At 44.6% G+C, this 20,960-nt stretch overlaps 1 long non-coding RNA gene across 2 annotated transcripts in view; it reads left to right on the top strand.

Annotated features, from left to right (window-relative positions):
- LOC137561179 (uncharacterized) overlaps window positions 1-20,960 on the top strand; it is a 256,463-nt gene that overhangs the window by 123,704 nt on the left and 111,799 nt on the right. Inside the window, exon 3 of one of the 2 annotated variants that reach the window (XR_011029907.1) lies at window positions 5,117-5,286. The exons of the other annotated variant lie outside the window; for it this stretch is intronic. This is a non-coding gene — a long non-coding RNA (uncharacterized lncRNA). Of the gene's footprint in view, window positions 1-5,116; window positions 5,287-20,960 lie in introns of those variants that run through there. 2 annotated transcript variants of the gene reach the window in all.

Raw genomic sequence — 20,960 nt, 5'->3', positions numbered from 1 at the left:
GCCCCTGTTGATCCCATGGAGTATTGGGTCAAGCGCATGGAGATCTGGAGCGAGCTAGCGCAGTACGCCCTGGAAGTGCTGTCCTGCCCCCCTTCCAGCGTGCTGTCCGAGCGCTGCTTCAGTGCAGCTGGTGGCGTGGTCACCGAGAAACGCTCACGTCTGTCTCACAAGTCTGTGGACAGACTGACGTTTCTGAAGATGAACCAGGCGTGGGTGGAAGGCGAGTTCCTGGCCCCTGTTGTCGGCGAGAGGGGGACATGAACTGGCTGCCGGAACCATCGTTAATGTGCCTTACCACCCTTTACAACCTCCTGGCTCCTGCTCACTAAGCCAGCCTGGTTCACTTTGACTATTACGTCGCCTGCAGCCACACATTTTACACCTACAGTGGGCTGCTGTGTACTGCCCTTCTGCTGTCTGTCTGTGTTTCCCACTGCCAGGGTACACAGAATTACCTTCTTCTGCTGCCACTCTGCCACCAGCTATTACGTCAAACAATAGCTATATTGGTTGCAAAACCAAAACCAAACAAACCATTAAAAAAAAAAAGGTTTAATTTTTCTGAGGTGCCCGGGTTGAAAACTGTGTTGTTCCAGTTGTGTATTGGACACAATGTGGGCTGCACGACCGCTGTCTGGGACCTCCTGTTGTGTTTATTTACAGCCCTGGTATCACCGCTAGGTACCAGGGCTATTATGTCACGCTGCCTACCTGCTGCCACACTCACACTGCTCCTCCATACCTCCTCCTGCTGCTGCTGCTGCTGTCTGTCTGTGTTTCCCACTGCCAGGGTACACAGATGATTTACCTTCTGCTGCCACTCTGCCACCAGCTATTACGTCAAACAATAGCTGCTCGCCTACTCCTCCATTCCTCCTCCTGCTGCTGCTGTCTGTCTGTGTTTCCCACTGCCAGGGTACACAGAATTACCTTCTTCTGCTGCCACTCTGCCACCAGCTATTACGTCAAAAAATAGCTAAATTGGTTGTAAAACCAAAAACCAAAAAACCATAAAAAAAAAAAGGTTTAATTTTTCTGAGGTGCCCGGGTTGAAAACTGTGTTGTCCCAGTTGTGTATTGGACACAATGTGGGCTGCACGACCGCTGTCTGGGACCTCCTGTTGTGTTTATTTACAGCCCTGGTATCACCGCTAGGTACCAGGGCTATTATGTCACGCTGCCTACCTGCTGCCACACTCACACTACTCCTCCATTCCTCCTGCTGCTGCTGTCTGTCTGTGTTTCCCACTGCCAGGGTACACAGAATTACCTTCTGCTGCCACACTGCCACCAGCTATTACGTCAAACAATAGCTGCTCACATAATTACTCCTCCATTCCTCCTCCTGCTGCTGCTGCTGTCTGTCTGTGTTTCCCACCGCCAGGGTACACAGATTTACCTTCTGCTGCCACTCTGCCACCAGCTATTACGTCAAACAATAGCTATATATCTGTGTAATTGGTTGTAAAACCAAAAACCAAAAAACCATTAAAAAAAAAGGTTTAATTTTTCTGAGGTGCCCGGGTTGAAAACTGTGTTGTCCCAGTTGTGTATTGGACACAATGTGGGCTGCACGACCGCTGTCTGGGACCTCCTGTTGTGTTTATTTACAGCCCTGGTAACACCGCTAGGTACCAGGGCTATTATGTCACGCTGCCTACCTGCTGCCACACTCACACTACTCCTCCATTCCTCCTGCTGCTGCTGTCTGTCTGTGTTTCCCACTGCCAGGGTACACAGAATTACCTTCTGCTGCCACACTGCCACCAGCTATTACGTCAAACAATAGCTGCTCACATAATTACTCCTCCATTCCTCCTCCTGCTGCTGCTGCTGTCTGTCTGTGTTTCCCACCGCCAGGGTACACAGATTTACCTTCTGCTGCCACTCTGCCACCAGCTATTACGTCAAACAATAGCTATATATCTGTGTAATTGGTTGTAAAACCAAAAACCAAAAAACCATAAAAAAAAAAGGTTTAATTTTTCTGAGGTGCCCGGGTTGAAAACTGTGTTGTCCCAGTTGTGTATTGGACACAATGTGGGCTGCACGACCGCTGTCTGGGACCTCCTGTTGTGTTTATTTACAGCCCTGGTATCACCGCTAGGTACCAGGGCTATTATGTCACGCTGCCTACCTGCTGCCACACTCACACTACTCCTCCATTCCTCCTGCTGCTGCTGTCTGTCTGTGTTTCCCACTGCCAGGGTACACAGAATTACCTTCTGCTGCCACACTGCCACCAGCTATTACGTCAAACAATAGCTGCTCACATAATTACTCCTCCATTCCTCCTCCTGCTGCTGCTGCTGTCTGTCTGTGTTTCCCACCGCCAGGGTACACAGATTTACCTTCTGCTGCCACTCTGCCACCAGCTATTACGTCAAACAATAGCTATATATCTGTGTAATTGGTTGTAAAACCAAAAACCAAAAAACCATAAAAAAAAAAAGGTTTAATTTTTCTGAGGTGCCCGGGTTGAAAACTGTGTTGTCCCAGTTGTGTATTGGACACAATGTGGGCTGCACGACCGCTGTCTGGGACCTCCTGTTGTGTTTATTTACAGCCCTGGTATCACCGCTAGGTACCAGGGCTATTATGTCACGCTGCCTACCTGCTGCCACACTCACACTACTCCTCCATTCCTCCTGCTGCTGCTGTCTGTCTGTGTTTCCCACTGCCAGGGTACACAGAATTACCTTCTGCTGCCACACTGCCACCAGCTATTACGTCAAACAATAGCTGCTCACATAATTACTCCTCCATTCCTCCTCCTGCTGCTGCTGCTGTCTGTCTGTGTTTCCCACCGCCAGGGTACACAGATTTACCTTCTGCTGCCACTCTGCCACCAGCTATTACGTCAAAAAATAGCTATATATCTGTGTAATTGGTTGTAAAACCAAAACTACAAAACCATTACAAAAAAAGGTTTAATTTTTCTGAGGTGCCCGGGTTGAAAACTGTGTTGTCCCAGTTGTGTATTGGACACAATGTGGGCTGCACGACCGCTGTCTGGGACCTCCTGTTGTGTTTATTTACAGCCCTGGTATCACCGCTAGGTACCAGGGCTATTATGTCACGCTGCCTGCCTCATTGACTGCATGCTGCCACACACTCATCCTCCTCCTCCTGCTGCTGAATTTACCTCCTGCTGTCTGTGTGTTTCCACTGCCAGGGAGCACATACAATGGCGCTTCCAACATGCGTGCGCCACCAGCTATTTGTTGTTACGCTCAAAAATAGCTGCATTTCTTTAAAAAAAAAAATGAAAAGAGAAATAAGTGAAGAAGAAGACGATATAGAAGAAGATGAAGAAGAAGAATATGAAGAAGAAGAATATGAAGAAGAAGAAGAAGAAGAAGAAGAAGAAGAAGAAGATGAAGATGAAGAAGATGAAGAAGAAGATGAAGAAGATGAAGATGAAGAAGATGAAGAAGAAGATGAAGAAGATGAAGAAGATGAAGAAGAAGATGAAGAAGATGAAGATGAAGAAGATGAAGAAGATGATGAAGATGAAGAAGATGAAGAAGATGAAGAAGAAGATGAAGAAGATGAAGATGAAGAAGAAGAAGAAGAAGAAGAAGAAGAAGATGAAGAAGAAGAAGATGAAGATGAAGAAGATGAAGAAGAAGATGAAGAAGATGAAGATGAAGAAGATGAAGAAGTTGAAGAAGAAGATGAAGAAGAAGATGAAGAAGATGAAGAAGAAGATGAAGAAGATGAAGATGAAGAAGATGAAGAAGATGAAGAAGAAGATGAAGAAGATGAAGATGAAGAAGATGAAGATGAAGAAGATGAAGAAGAAGATGAAGAAGAAGATGAAGAAGATGAAGAAGAAGATGAAGAAGAAGATGAAGAAGAAGATGAAGAAGATGAAGATGAAGAAGATGAAGAAGATGAAGAAGAAGATGAAGAAGATGAAGATGAAGAAGATGAAGAAGAAGATGAAGAAGATGAAGAAGAAGATGAAGAAGATGAAGATGAAGAAGATGAAGAAGATGAAGAAGAAGATGAAGAAGATGAAGATAAAGAAGATGAAGAAGATGAAGAAGAAGATGAAGAAGATGAAGATGAAGAAGAAGATGAAGAAGAAGAAGAAGAAGAAGATGAAGAAGAAGAAGAAGAAGAAGATGAAGAAGAAGAAGAAGATATAGAAGAAGAAGAAGAAGATATAGAAGATAAAGAAGAAGAAGAAGAAGAAGTATATACAGTACTGAACAAAATTCTGGACACAACTTCTCTTTTCACCTTTTTTTTTTTTAAAGGAACATCCCCACATAATCACTTGCTGTTGTTACTTGGAAAAAAATATGTTTCTTGCATCATTCACCCTCAAAACAAGTGTTGGGAAGCTATTTAAGGCCAATTCGAATAGTCAGCTCAAATAATGAGCTCGAATACCGACTCGAATAGTGAGCTCGAAGTCCGAGGTCGAATCGAATAGTAAAATTTATTCGACTCGAATATTCGACTGACCTCGAATAATTTACTATTCGAATTCGACCAAACTCGAATTTTAAAAAGGGGTATTTGAGCACCACTATATTCAGCAGATGCATTGTGGGACACCTCAGAACTCACTCCAACCCTTATATTCGCAAATACCTTCTGTTTTAAGAAGGCAAACTTCTGTTTTGCACAAGGAGGCATTTTGGTCTCTTTTAGCCCCTTACACTGCACACTCCTGGAAGTTCTGGTTCACCATGAGCTTGCAGTAACTTACTCCGCAAGGAATGGTACTGAAGTGCTTTGACCAGCATTACCCGATTTATGAATAAGGAATCCCAGATTCAAAGAACTACACCTTAATACCCGGGTATACATAAAACAGTCTGGTCAAAGAGAATAGAATGGGGAAGAAAATGTTGTAGGTCTATTACTATGCATGAAATGTCTTTGTTATCTAGTACAAACATTTCTCATTTGGATATTGATTCTGTGGCAGGTTGTGTCTGGAAGTAGTTTATGTTCCTGCGGGTTGTCTGAATGCAGCAAAATGGATGGAATTACGCAGCTAACAGGGACATAAAATGATCTGTTCTTACATAACTATTGGGGATGGGGGGGACAGTAAAGCCAATATTAAGACTCACTCCCCCCCCCTCCCTTTTCCTAGAACAAACAGTAACAGCAGCCACAAAGACTAGATGTTGTAATTTGACATGCATGATGAAACTGCCATAGGAAGGAAGCCATTGCTGGAAGACAGAATACTTAAGAGAAGTTCCATCTCGGAGGACTCAGAACACAATGAGATCAGAAATAGCTTGTAGGAATATGCTTTCATTAATGTCTCATTACCCGTTCATTAAACAAAACATTGAACAATGGCTGCATCAGATGCATGTTTGTCCAAATTATATTGAGTGCTTACAGAGAATGAGGAGAACAAGGTACTTCGTGTCCCCGAGTGACTTTTTCTTTGATTTTAAATTGTTGCAGTTGGATTTGTGCTGCCGGTACGCCTTGTATTTATAGCCTGATTCATAAAAGTGCCAAAGCCTCAAATTCATATTTACATTTATGAACTATGAAGGTGGAATAAAGAGATCTGTAGTAATATATTACACTATGGGATTAATTTACTAAGGTTGGAGAGCAGTGGAGAGCACAAGTTATCTGGCAAACCTGAACTGGATTTTTAAAAACGGTCTGCTTTTAGATGGCAAAAATAAGCAGCCCTTCTCCAGGGTCATATCAGAACCAGAGCAGTATCATCCACAAGGCAACTTAGGCAGATGCTTGGGGCCTAATGGCTGCCAGGGGTGCCCAACTACCACTTTCTCTGACCTATCTCTCATTTCAGATTACCAAAAAGTCTTCAAGGGTCAACCACAGGTACTACCTCATCTAGGGCCCTATTTTATCTTAATCCATCTCTGATCAGAACACAATGGTGACTGCTGGGAAATTGGAGTTTGTGCTTGGCAGTTACACGCATGCAGCCCCAGCAAAGAAAAGCAAAAAGTCCATGCTCATCTACAACCTGGGGAAATAAAATTCAGCAAAATGGAAGGTGCACCTTTAATTTACTTAAAGGAAACCAGAGCTGATGAAAGCTAAAAATTTTATACATACCTGGGCCTACCTCCAGCCCCATAAGCTTGGATCGCTTCCACGCCACTGTCCTCAGTCTTCTGCAGCGTCGGTACCGGGTCCCGTAACTTCAGGGTCGCGGCCAAACTGACGTAAGGGAAGTGCACCCTCTACATATCTCTCCAGCGGGTGCCGGAGAGATAAGTAAAGAGCGCACTTCTCTTGCGTCAGTCTGGCCGCGACTGGCTGAAGTTACAGGTCCCGGTACCGGCGCTGCAGAAGACTGAGGACAGTGGCGTGGAAGCGATCCAAGCTTATGGGGCTGGAGGTAGCCCCAGGTATGTATAAAACTTTTAGCTGTCATCAGCTCTGGTACACTTTAATTTTATTTAATTGTCTTCATCTGGGAGATGAGCCTGGACTTCCTGTTTTGCTATCCTATATAATAATAGGCAACTGTCCCTGCGTACAGCAGGGACAGTTGTCTCTGTGTAGCTGGGTCCGTGCTTTTTGCTTGTGCGCAGCATGAACCCAGTCTCACACAGACAGGAGGACGGGGCAAGGGAGCCAGGCAGACGTGTGAGCGGGCGGCGGGTGTGCGCGCGGTGGGTGCGCGTGCACAGTACATGCAGCGGCGAAAAACACAGACCCTTATACAGGCTTGGGTCTGCTAGTATTGTATAAAGCACTCCCTCAAAACTATTTTTTTCTGACAAGCATACGCTCTATCTTCTATTCCTCCTTCTCCCTCTGGCCAAGTTGTACTCCTTACTAATTATAACCTAAAACACACTGCTGGCCCATATGCAATTCACTTTTGCCCCTATATTTTCTCCTAGGAGATCATTTTTCATCTTCAATTTAAAATAACGATTTAGCACTTTACAATGTAAAAAGTTCCAAAAAGTAGGTTAAAAGTACTGTCAAAATTATTCTGAGTATTTTCTTGCTTGCTGGTGGTTTAAAAGCCATTTTTTTTACAAGTTGTAAAAATATCACCTAGGAGAAAACTCAGGAGCAAACGTGAATTGCATACGGGCCTCTGCCTCCTGGCATACATATTGTATGCTACAAATGATATACTACCCTAACTCTTGTTCCTTCCCATTCCTTACAGCTTTCAAGGGCATGGCTCTCTCATTCTTTTATGTCTTGGAATTTGCTAATTACTATATATTTTGTTCATTATGTTACATTTGTCTCTGTAATACCAGGGGCATAACTAGAGGGAAGCACTACCTGTGACTGCAGGGGGTCCTTCAGATCAGGTGTTTTGTGGCTACACTTGTTATGGGTGTGAAGATAATGATGGCCACACTTGTGTTATGTCCTTTACTAGATGGGCCCCAGGCTGGGAGGGTCACCAGGAGTGAGCATGGAAAGGGTGTAAACATTGGGCTTACCCTAAAGCTTTGCTGGGGTGGGCATGATTTATAGTTACTAGTAATTACTATGTATACCAATTCTATATTATTTACCAGTGTCTATATTTTGTGTATGCCACTGTCTGCATTACTATGTACCCTGTGTTGGTTTCTTACTTTGTACTGCACCACGGAATATGCTTCCACTTTATAAATCAATAATAATAATATACCAGCAATGCATGTGTTTGTCTCTAATTAGCAATATTCCATATAGTGGCTGGATAGTGTAATGGTTAAGGGCTCTGCCTCTGACACAGGAGACCTGGGTTCAAATCTCGGCTCTGCCTGTTCAGTAAGCCAGCACCTATTTCAGTAAGGAGTTTCTTGGGCAAGTCTCCTTAACACTGCCACTGCCTACTGAGTGCGCTCTAGTGGCTGCCTCGCAAGCGCTTTGAGTCCGACAGGAGAAAGGCGCTATACAAATACTGCAATTATTATTAATTATTATACATAAAGCAGGCTGCATTATTTGTGGAAGGCACTCTATGTTACTTGTGTACATACTGGTAAAGTTGCAATGTTACCTCTGCTTCATAAATACACTGACTTACATTTACTGTAGACATCCCTCTACATCAATATACCCCTTAGTCCAGTAACTATCGCTATATTTGGAAGCAGCCCTACAGCTTTAGGCCTGGAACCCGCTAGAGCGATTTCCCTATACGCACTGCAATCTCAAGGGGTCTCACGCTCACTGCCTTTTCACCTTCTGTCTCTTTTAGCTTTTCTTCTATCCCTTTCCTCTCCTCTCTCTCTCTCTCTCTCTCTCCCGTAATAGACTGGTGGACATCTGATTCAAAGTATCGCTGCAGAAGCGTTTTGAGTGCCTAGACGGCAGCGGATTTCCCCCTGGCCCTTTTCCATGGGTCCATCTTTCTACAGGCTCCTCTAACTATGCCTTACACTCTATAATCTATGCCTATATAAGCTTTGAACCTACTGTAGGTATCTATTGTATGTATCTGCAGACACTGTATGTATCTACTGTATATCAAATGTACCTACTGTATGCTAAATGTACTTTGTACCATCACCGACCCTGTTGTGCCAAAATCAATTCCGGGTACAACTCACGTTGTACTTGGTGAAATAAATGCATTCTGATTCTGATTCTAAATGGATGGGACAGATTCCACTAGAACGATTGTGAATAAGGAAATCGCAATTGCAGGACATGCAGCATTTTGGGAGTGTCTCCATTCTAATGAATTGTATAGGAGCAGGGAAATCGCTCCCAAAAATCGCTTGTAAAACAATATCACAAATGGCTAGCAATTGTGATAGTGCTTTGCACTTTCAAAAGGGTTCCAGGCCTGATGCTGGTGTGAATTTGTTGTTGGTGAAGTTTATGTTTGTGCCATTGTGAGATTAGTTTTGACACACTATCTTTCACCCTTGGGAGGAGCTTTATAATATGTGGTCCTAGTCTTTACACAGCCCTCCCCTTCTTCAAGGCCTCTGTCCTCACATCAGAGGGAGGACGGAGTCTGAAACAGAAGGGTGGCATAGCCCTCTTTATGTTACGAGCCCAGTCTCCACCACTGGTGGGCAGACATCCCAGTGCCTCATGGGGTGACCATTCATAGGAAACAGGGCTAACAGATTTGGCTGCATCATGCAGTGGGAAGCTGAGGCATAACTACAAATTATGGGAACTCCCAGAAAAATGTTGATTGAGCCCCCAATGTTCGCACCATTTACCTTGCTTACATCTGGTGACCCTTCTAGCCTGCGGGCTCATCTTGTGAAAGTCAAAAAACAATTGTGGTTGTCGTACTCTTCACACTCGTAAAAAGTGTAGCCACAAAAACACATGATGTGAAGCAGGGGCCTAGCAATAGGGGGTGCAGAGGTTGCGACCGCATCGGGGCCCTTGGGCCAGAGGGTCCTCGAAGGGCCCTCCCTCAACTACAGTATTAGCTCTTTATTGGTCCTGTGCTCGTAATAATCACTTCTATAGATACTTTGAATAGTGGTAATCATTAACAAAACAGTTCCACATCCCCTTCTTGCATCTCTGACACTGTAGCTGCCATTGGCAGGTTTTGGTGCATCATATCAATTGTTATGTATAGAGTGCCCCATTGTAAAACTTGCATCGGGGCCCACAGCTCCTTAACGATGCCACTGATGTGAAGGATGGACCACTATATCGGAGGGAGTTAAGTAGTAGTTGGGACCCACTTATGGGCAGCACGGTGGCGTAGTGGTTAGCTCTCTAGCCTTGCAGCGCTGGGTCCCTGGTTCGAATCCCAGCCAGGGCACTATCTGCAAAGAGTTTGTATGTTCTCTCCGTGTCTGCGTGGGTTTCCTCCGGGCACTCCGGTTTCCTCCCACATTCCAAAAACATATGGATAAGTTAATTGGCTCTCCCTAAAAAAAATTGGCCCTAGACTACAGTACTTACACTTAGTGTTGGGCGAACACCTAGATGTTCGGGTTCGCGAACGTTCGCCGAACATCGCCGTGATGTTCGGGTGTTCGCGCCGAACTCCGAACATAATGGAAGTCAATGGGGACCCGAACTTTCGTGCTTTGTAAAGCTTCCTTACATGCTACATACCCCAAATTAGCAGGGTATGTGCACCTTGGGAGTGGGTACAAGAGGAAAAAAAATATTTGAAAAAGAGCTTATAGTTTTTGAGAAAATTGATTGTAAAGTTTCAAAGGAAAAACTGTCTTTTAAATGTGGAAAATGTCATGTTTCTTTGCACAGGTAACATGCTTTTTGTCGCCATGCAGTCATAAATGTAATACAGAGAAGAGGTTCCAGGAAAAGGGACCGGTAACGGTAACCCAGCAGCAGCAGCACACGTGATGGAACAGGAGCAGGCGCAGGAGGAGAAGGCCATGCTTTTTGAGACACAACAACCCAGGCCTTGCATGAGGACAAGAAGCGTGCGGATAGCATGCTTTTTACCGCCATGCAGTCATAAATGTAATAAAGATAAGAGGTTCAATAAACAGGGACCGGGCGTCAACGCTAACCCAGCAGCAGCAGACGTGATGGAACAGGAGGAGGCGCAGGAGGAGAAGGCCACGCTTTCAGGTGCAACTCAGGCCTTGCATGAGGACAAAAAAATGTGTGCGCAAAGCAATGCAATGAGTAGTTTTCAGGACACAATGGGCTATTCGGAGGAGCTATTCCCACCCCCACAATCTTCTACCTGTGAAAGGTCAATGGAACAGCCACAAATGTTGTGCCCGGATTCACAACCTTTTTCTGTGGAAAATGCACCTCGCACTGAAATGCAAGGCGAGGCCGAGGATGAACATGACGTCAACAACTCAACATGACGCAAAATGGGGGCGGAACAGAAAGCTGCTTTCAATGTTTTGAAGGCCTTAATTGCCTCCGGTGGCCAGTTAGATGCATCATTCATCACACCCAAATCCCAGAGCAATGTGTGCAGGAATTTGAATCTCAGGAGGTGTACCGAGATCATCTGGACAAGTGACCAAGTGACAAGTGACAAAGTGACCAGTGACAAAGTGACAAAATGACAAAGTGACAAAATGACAAAGTGACAAGTGACAAAGTGACAAGTGACAAAGTGACAAGTGACAAAGTGAGAAGTGACAAGTGACAAAGTGACAAGTGAAAAAATGACAAAGTGACAAGTGACAAAGTGAGAAGTGACAAGTGACAAAATGACAAAGTGACAAGTGACAAAGTGACCAGTGACAAAGTGACAACTGACAAAGTGACAAAATGACAAAGTGACAAAGTGACAAAGTGACAACTGAGAGGTTGTTCTGGGGAGCTCCACTGCACTCAGTCGCATATGAGGAGAGGGCTCGTCGGGACTGCTGATCCTCCTCAGCTTGCTCAAAGCCTTGAGGGTTCCTGAAGATCCTCTGCTTGGAGTTTGCCGGGGATCAGCTTGGTATCGGGGTCGGCGGCGTCCTCCTCACTCCAACGTGGCAGATCTTCTGTTGAAGGAAAAAAAAACAAACATTGTTAAAAGTCCAGTACCGCTTCTGAAGGACTCACCAAGAGATGCAGGAGCGCTTCAATCTAGCGCACCATCGCTCGCTGGGTGATGTCCCTGCCTACGCGCTGGAATTCTACGCTGCACATGCTAGCACGCTTTTGCGCAGTGCCGAGGCGCATTCCAGCAGCTAGTAGCTACCAAGCTTCTGTGGATCTGATTGGGCCACCATGTTGAATCTCTGCCAAGTCCTCCAAAATTTTGAGCAATCCACGTTGCGTGACTGAGCAGTGACAACTCTACAGTCAGCATTACAATACCACTGCTGTGTTTACTGAAGAAATCAATGTTGAAGATGGAAACCGCTGGCATGATGCAAGTGGGGGATTCTGAAGATGAAAACGATCAGCGTGATGATACCAACATCAGGCAACCTGCCTCAGGAAACGCTGGTCCCAGCTATGACAAAGAACAGGACGAGGAACAGCTGGAGTTGGAGCAGGAATTGGATGCCCCCACTGCCGAGGGACAGAGCGGTGCACGTTGGACTTCCACAATTTAGCGGGAAAGGACAGCAGAAGAGGAAGAAAGTGATGCTGGTGACGAATATGGTGCATCACAACAATCACAACGCTTACAAGAACATAAAGATAGAGGAGTCTGGCAGGACTCTCTGGCACACATGGCTCAATTCATGCTAGACTGCATTGAACGCGGCCCGCGCATTATTCACTATTCATTATTATTCATTATTCTGGAATCTGGACAACACCAATTACTGGGTTTATACCCAGTTTATACAAACACAATGTTAAAAAACTGATTGAAGAAAGTGTCAGACAGGTCAAAAATGGAACAATTCCAGCAGGCCCTTGAGGATGGAGACTTTAGAGAGGAGATTGACATCCTCCTCCTTCTCTAGCCAGTTGTACGCCGACAGACTGACTTCAGCAAACCCAGGAGGACCAGGAGGGCAGCAAAGAACACAAGCTGCTGCTAGTGCCCAAAAGGGAATGGTATTGGCAGTGTCCTTGGAGTGGGAACATTTTCTGATACCCATGCAGCAGCCCACAGAACAGCAATCGGGCAGTTCCACGTCCTCCAACACCAATCGCCTAGAGAAGATGGTCAAGGTCCAGGACTACATGTCAGATGGCGTAGCTGTGTTGAACAATCCATCTGCAGACAGACGGTGAGTGTGACAGGCAGCACAGAAGGACCATGGCAACTCACTCATAGTACCACAGTTTGATAGTGCTGCCCAAAAAATTATATGGATCCGTGGACCCGGGCACTGCGGGCAGTACTGGGAAGTGGGAACGCAGATTTTAGTACCTAAACACACGATACAACATGTTTTCCGGGGTCGGACTCTGAGGCACATACAGATGGTCCCGATCATCATCCTCATCATACAACTCTTCTCCTGAGTCTGACCCACCCACCACCTCTGCCACCCCAACATCCCCAGACACAGACCCCTCATCGTCCTCAACATTAACTTGGGATGCTGGCCTGAGCCCGACCTCCTCCTCCACATCAGGCCCCATCATCTCCTCAATGGCAGCCCTCATTAATCGTTCTGGCGACGGACCGATGGACACAACATTCTCCTCCGGAGAGGGCTGCTGCTGACCACTGGCTGCTGGGGTGGATGTTATAGCTTGCATGGGGCGTTGGCTGTTGCTGTTGTTGGGAGTGCTGCTCACAGCGGAGGTCTCTGAGGAACTCATGGTGAGCTCATATAGTGGTTGGCGGTGAGTGGAGTATTACTGATCCCAGCAATATACACACTGACTGGCAGAGTACGCAATGCTATATAGTCTGGCTGAGCGGTGTACACAGAGTGGCAGTACACACAATGCTATATAGTCTGGCTGAGCCGTGTACACAGAGTGGCAGTACACACAATGCTATATAGTCTGGCTGAGCCGTGTACACAGATTGTCAGTAAACAATGCTATATATGTAGCGTGGCTGAGCGAGGTACACAGTGGCAGTACACACAATGCTATATAGTCTGGCTGAGCGGTGTACACAGAGTGGAAGTACACACAATGCTATATAGTCTGGCTGAGCCGTGTACACAGAGTGTCAGTAAACAATGCTATATATAGCGTGGCTGAGCGAGGTACACAGTGGCAGTACACACAATGCTATATAGTCAGGCTGAGCCGTGTACACAGAGTGTCAGTAAACAATGCTATATAGTCTGGCTGAGCGGTGTACACAGAGTGTCAGTAAACAATGGTATATAGTCTGGCTGAGCAGTGTACACAGAGTGGCAGTAAACACAATGCTATATATAGCGTGGCTGAGCGAGGTGCACAGTGGCAGTACACACAATGCTATATAGTCAGGCTAAGCCGTGTACACAGAGTGTCAGAAAACACAATGCTATATATAGCGTGGCTGAGCGAGGTGCACAGTGGCAGTACACACAATGCTATATAGTCTGGCTGAGCCATGTACACAGAGTGGCAGTAAACACAATGCTATATATAGCGTGGCTGAGCGAGGTACACAGTGGCAGTACACACAATGCTATATAGTCAGGCTAAGCCGTGTACACAGAGTGTCAGAAAACACAATGCTATATATAGCGTGGCTGAGCGAGGTGCACAGTGGCAGTACACACAATGCTATATAGCCAGGCTAAGCCGTGTACACAGAGTGTCAGAAAACACAATGCTATATATAGCGTGGCTGAGCGAGGTACACAGTGGCAGTAAACAATGCTATATATAGTGTGGCTGAGCGAGCGGTGTACTACTGTTCCCAGCAGCGACACACAATGACTGGGGGGGACCCTGGCTAGCGTGGCTGGAGAGCGAACTACCCTGCCTGCCTACCCAAAGCTAAACCCACAGACAAATGGAGGAGATATGACGTGGTTCGGGTATTTATTTACCCGAACCACGTGACCGTTCGGCCAATCAGAGCGCGTTCGGGCCCGAACCACGTGACCCGTTCGGCCAATCACAGCGCTAGCCGAACGTTCGGGGAACGTTCGGCCATGCGCTCTTAGTTCGGCCATGTGGCCGAACGGTTTGGCCGAGCACCGTCAGGTGTTCGGCCGAACTCGAACATCACCCGAACAGGGTGATGTTCTGCAGAACCCGAACAGTGGCGAACACTGTTCGCCCAACACTACTTACACTACATAATATAGACATATGGCAATGATAGGGATTAGATTGTGAGCTCCTTTGAGGGACAGTTAGTGACAAGATATATATATACACTGTACAGCGCTGCGTAATATGTCGGCGCTATATAAATACTAAATAATAATAATAATAATAATAATAATGGCTTGGACCCCCCTGTGGTCGCAGGGGCTGCTCCCCTGTAGTTATGTCCCTGGTGGGAAGATACAAATGAGTCTATAAACAGAAGAGGAGCTGTTGGCAAGCTCTTAGTTGAACAGAAGATCTCAAAGTAGACATACTCCTCTGTAGAGTCTCTCTGGGACCCTATCTTTGTCCACGAGCGGCTCTGGTTTACTCCGCAGGTGCGGCTGTACTCACACAGGTGCAGTATGGCCGTAGTCGTGCTTAACGAGAAGAGCGGCCCCTATAGGATTACTGATAAGCCCTTCATGGTAGCCTTTGGAGGGTCCACTGTCAGCAATGATGGACCAGAGGACAGCAAGGGAAGCTGCTATAGGATAGCCGCTATAGTTACATTGACATTTTTGTTTCTAAAACATTATCTCTGCCTTTAGACTCCTTGGAGAGGACTGTGCTGCTAGCTGAGAGCGAGTGGGAGGTCCACAGCTTTCACTTGAATAGAGTAATGGATTCGAAGCAGTAACTGTAAGGCTCCCTGCACACTGCATGCGATTCCGATTTTTAATCATTTTTTACATCCAGTTCCGATTCCGATTTTTAATCGTTACTGCATGCTGTGTTTTTTCCTTCATTTTTCTGTTGATTGCATTCAGGGAAAATCGGAATTGCAAATCGTAATCGGAAATGGAATTGGAATCACAAAACGGATTTACAGTGTGCAGGGAGCCTAAAGGTGCCCATACTCTCGTCAGATTAGCAGCAGATAGATAAGAAATGCATCTGATGATCTATCTGATGTGTTTTTAGAACATTTTTTACCAGGATAGAATTCCAATAGATTTCAGTTTGAAATTTATTGAAATTCGATCTGATGGCATTTTTTTGCCATCAGATTTCCATAAAGGCCAATGCAAACTGATAAGCAATCTCATCAGATCGACCTAGATTTTCAACCCTGCCAGTTCGATGGAAATCCATCGAAATCCATCGAAATCGGCCGTCGATCGGTCGATTGGCCAACCGATTTGCAATCGATCAATCGATCAATCGATTTTGATCGATCGGGCGGCCAGAAAATTGGCTAAGTGTATGGGCCCCTTTACTTCTTGTTAGAAAAGTCGTGGTATTTGCACCACTGATAAGTGCTGTGTACCCTACTTCATGGACTTGCAATTTGTGGCAAAAATGGCCAAAAGGTCCACTGAAGCCTATAGTGAATGTCATTTCCCAGTCTATAATTCAGTAATCATCATGCTTACCGCTACATTACAAATATAATGATGGAGGTCATGTTTTACTGATTATTATCGACAATCACCTATAAAAGTGGCATTCGTTTAAACTTATTGACACTTTGTAGTACTTTTATGACTATCTCCAGATCACTTTCTTTATAAATAATCCTTACAATGCCTTGAAAACAACTCAAAATATCTGTGTGAGAGAAATTCATCCACAGCTTTTGTTTGAAAAAGTTTTCCTAGTAGACGTGGTAAACAAAGAGCATAAAAACACAAACAGTTATGCTCAAAATGGCACAACAGAAGAAATGTGAAAGCAGTCACTGTCCATGGTGCTGAAATGCTATCCACTATCCACAAACCAATGCTTAAAGCGGATCAGAGATGAAAAACTAACTTGTCTATATGTCTTCTCTAAAGTTTACAGTAAATCTAACTGCAAACATCTATAACAGTATATGATTATTTCTTCCTGTGATACAATGATAACAGCCATATTCTGCTTGTCACCATTACACAGGCAAGCTGATCTGCATCTCCACCCCTCAGCCTGTGAAAACTCCACTCCCCTCTCCTCCTCTCTCCTCCCCTCTCCGCCCCCTTGCCTCTGAAATCCTGTGCATGCTACAGCAAAAGCCTCCTCCTCCCCAGGCTGAGCTCCCATGAGCACTTGCAGCATGGAAATACCTAGGCGCTGGAAGAGCTGGGGGCATGGATACATTAATTTACATGCAATTAGGTAATACATTAAAAAAAAAAAAGCATTTGGGACGAAGAATGCCCAATAAACTATATGTAAGGGGCAGAAAAATGAAGGCAGCAAAAGTTTGTCTTGGATCCACTTTAAAATTAATCTAAACCCAGGAATAGAGATGATCTTGAAATACAACTGTGCATCAACTTTTTATGCACTTGAAACTGAGGCAATTAAACCCAGTGACTGCTGGTTAATTAACCAACAACCAGCTAATTGATAAGCAGAAACAGGGTTTTGTTAGCTCAGTTTTATATATGTGGAAATATGTATGCTGAGTAGGATTTCAAGCTTACTTCTTTTCCTGAGTTTAGGAAACACTGGTTTATGGACAGACTACAGAGAGTACCCAGTAGAGTCATGGCAAACCAGAACCACTGGGATTGTACAAGCGGCCAAAAAGAACTCAAACGCTCCCCTCGCATCCCCCACTAAATGAGCAATGCTAGATAAATACACATTTGCCTTCCTAAAACAGAAGGTATTTTCAGTTATTCCGTTTTATGTAAGCAAAAATTATTTCCCAGAATGCATTGCTTCTGCTCAGTGGGCAAATATACAAATAATTCCTTTATGTTCCCAGGAGTATAATATGCTTAATGCCTATTAGTTTGGGCTAAGATTATCAATACAAGGCATGAGCTGATATTGCTCTATGAATAAGACCTGACGTTCCACAGAGTACCCAGGAAATAGCCAACCCTCTCCCCACTAAAGCCACACAAACAATACATTTATAGAATAGCTTTAGCCTATTAATTTTGCTGAGTCATAATATCATACTTGCAGATGGCTGTTTAAGTCTAGGTTGGCCTTTATCAGTGCAAGGCATGAATTGATATGGCTTTACTAGTCCAGGCTAGTAGGCTTCACAATGACATGACTGAGTACTCTGTGGAACTGCTACTTCCTATATCCTACTTTGCACTGCTAAAGCTCCAGCTAGCCTGAAACTGCTGTCTGCAATTAGTATGGATCCATCTGAAAATGGCGCCTGCGAATAATGGCGCAAGGTGTTGCCGCTAATCCGTTTGCCGCTTATCGCTATTTAACGTTAAAGCCTTATTGTTATTTAGCGTTAAAGCCTTATCTTTATTTAACATTAACACACAGAACCCTCTCTGTACCTATCCCTAACCCCTAAACCCCCCTGGTGGTGCCTGACCCTAAGACCCCCCGGTGGTGCCTAACCCTAAGACCCCCCTGGTGGTGCCTAACCCTAAGACCCCCCTGGTGGTGCCTAACCCTAACCACCCCCCTGGTGGTGCCTAACCCTAACCACCCCCTGGTGGTGCCTAACCCTAACCACCCCCTGGTGGTGCCTAACCCTAAGATCCCCTGGTGGTGCCTAACCCTAAGACCCCCCTGATGATGCCTAACCTTAAGAACCTCCAGTGGTGCCTAACCCTAACCTTGACAGTATTACATTAAATCCATTCACCGTTTTGCAGTTAAATAACGTCTGCTAAATGAACGGCACTATTGATAAATAACGTTAGTGTGTGCCACTATTGATAAATAACGTTAGTGTGTGCCGGTTTTCTTCTTTTTTCTCTGTGCGCCATTATTATGCAGTACTAACGATAAATAGCGATAAGCGTATCTTTTTTAATGCGGCGCCATTTTTATGCATAGGCGCTGTGCGCCATTATTCACTGATCCGGCTGTCTGCAATTAGTATAGTCCTATAAAACTAATAGGCTATAGGCACACTGTACAGCTGCAATTCTGGATGTTTGTCTGGCTTTTACCAGACATAAGGAATGACTTGCATATTCACTCACTGAACAGAAGTGATGCATTATGGGAATATTTTCTTGCTCACTGAAAGCTGAATAATTGCAAATACATTTTTTTAAGAAGGCAAAATTATACTTAGCAGTGTTAGATAACAGCCCTTAAGCACCCTGGACAGTGACAGCTGTCCCATTCCTTCTGTATCACCTTGTAGCGCATGACTATCATTGGGCTGTTTATGGTTTCCTCCTCTCTCTTTACCACCCCCATAACATGAATATATTCAGTGTCAGAGACATCTATTATAATTAGAGGTGCTAAAGGCAGGTTTGCCTTCTGTGAATTCAAGAAGCATTTCAGGTTCTTGGCTTTGAGAACACTTCTTTTTCCACTGGAATTAATTACTCTGGAATTGTACCTGAGTAATCTGTAGCTAATACTTGGCCAAGGCTTCCTATATCGAGCAGGTGTCATTGTGCCAGCCTCAGCTGTCTTCAGAGAAAGGCAGGCACATCAACAGTGAACGGGAAGGTCTTTACATAGCAAGAAAGATTTGCTTGTTTCAGTTACACACCAAGAATACATTTTTATAACGATATCTCATTTTAAATGGATAATTAGAAAGATAGGCATGATCTTTATAAGGGCTCATTCACACTATGTGAGTTGCAGTGAGATTTGACTCAAAGTGTGTGTTTTACTTGGTAACATGAATGTCCATAGACTTTTATTTTATCATTCACACTACAACAGTGAGTTGCTGTGCAGTGCATTTCAACTCATCGGGAGTTAAAGAGGAACTCCAGTGAAAATAACGTAATGAAAAAAGTGCTTAATTTTTAACAATAATTATTTATAAATGATTTAGTCATTGTTTGCCCATTGTAAAGTCTTTCCTCTCCCTGATTTACATTCTGACTTTTATCACATGGCGACATCTTTACTGCTGGCAGGTGATGTCAGTGGTAAAAAAAATGATGAATTTTTGGCAGTTGTTATTTCTGTGACTACAGCTGTTATTTCCCACAATGCAACAAGGCTCCCACAGTGTGATGTCAGCACCCTGGTGCTGACATCACACTGTGGGAGGGGTTTCACCACACTATCAGCCATACTAATGATCTGATTGAGAAAAGGAAAAGATTTCTCATGGGAAAGGCGGTATCAGCTACTGATTAGGAAGAAGTTCAATTCTTGGTTACGGTTTCACTTTAAAACTCATAGAAATGCATGGAAGTGCACAACAACCCACAAACAAATTCATGAGTTTTTATTCATGTATTTTAATGCATTTCAACTCACTAAGGGCTCATTCGCACTAGTCAGTGAGTTAAAATGCATGAATAAAAACTCATGAATTGGTTTGTGAGTTGGCGTCTATGGGGCAGTGAGGCGTGGCCAGCAGTGGACAAGGGGAGGAGAGATGTACCTTTATTGGATGAAGCAACCAGCATCAGTAGTGGTAATGTGATCACCATTAATTCCTTAAAGGGGAACTTCAGCCTAAACAAACATACTGTCATTAAGTTACATTAGTTATGTTAATTAGAATAGATAGGTAATATAATCTTTTACCCACCCTGTTTTGAAGGAATAGGCAAATGTGTGTGATTCATGGGGGCTGCCATCTTTGTCATGGGGGCTGCCATCTTTTTGGTTGAAAGGAGGTGACAGGGAGCAGAAGACACAGTTCCAACTGTCCAGTGTCCTGATTACCCCTCCCAGCTGCACGCACTAGGCTTCAAATGTCAAATTCAAAGTGTAAAAAAAAAAAAATGCACCAAAACAGCAGAACGAGAACAACAACATCAGAAATCCCATCATGCTTTGCACAGCATAAGAGGAAAACTGCCCGGGCAGTTTTCTTCTGTGCAGCTAACAATGAGGCTTGCATAAGAGAAACAAAGTTCTGATGCTGTGAAACTGTTAAAGAAACACCAGGCCTTTTCAGTGCTGCTGAGTCGATTTTTAGTCTGGAGGTTCACTTTAAAAATAAATATACTATTTGGTATTTTTGAACAACTGAAGGAGGGACCTACAAGACTACAGGCCTGAAAAAGCCCCAGGTAAATAAAAAGGGACACTTTGATTACAGCTCAGGTATCCTTTAAAGAACAAGCGACACCCATGCTAACCTAGAAATAAAAAAAACACATATATAAGTAGATAACTACTACTTCTACTTACATAACAGATGTATTGTGCTCAGGGCCGGGCCGAGGCATAGGCTGGAGAGGCTCCAGCCTCAGGGCGCAGTGTAGGATGGGGCGCACAATTCATTCAGCTGTCATTCCTAATTGTGTATGAAGCAGAAATAAATAAGAAAAGGGGATACATAGTAGTGACTGCAAGCCAGATAACTAGATATTAAGGTGTTGGGGAGGTTGTGGGCCCTGTGGCCCTCTTAGTCTAATAGCAATCAGTGTGTGACGGCTGGGGTGGGAGGGATGGAGGGGCGCACTTTGGTGTCTCAGCCTTGGGTGCTGGAGGACCTTGTCCTTGCTCTGATTGTGCTATCCACATAATGATTCCTGTGA

The sequence above is a fragment of the Hyperolius riggenbachi genome, chromosome 3 (genome assembly GCF_040937935.1).
Source record: "Hyperolius riggenbachi isolate aHypRig1 chromosome 3, aHypRig1.pri, whole genome shotgun sequence".
Lineage (NCBI taxonomy): Eukaryota > Metazoa > Chordata > Amphibia > Anura > Hyperoliidae > Hyperolius > Hyperolius riggenbachi.
The sequence above is the reverse complement of the archived record's forward strand: the minus strand, read 5'-3'. Positions and strand labels throughout refer to the sequence as shown.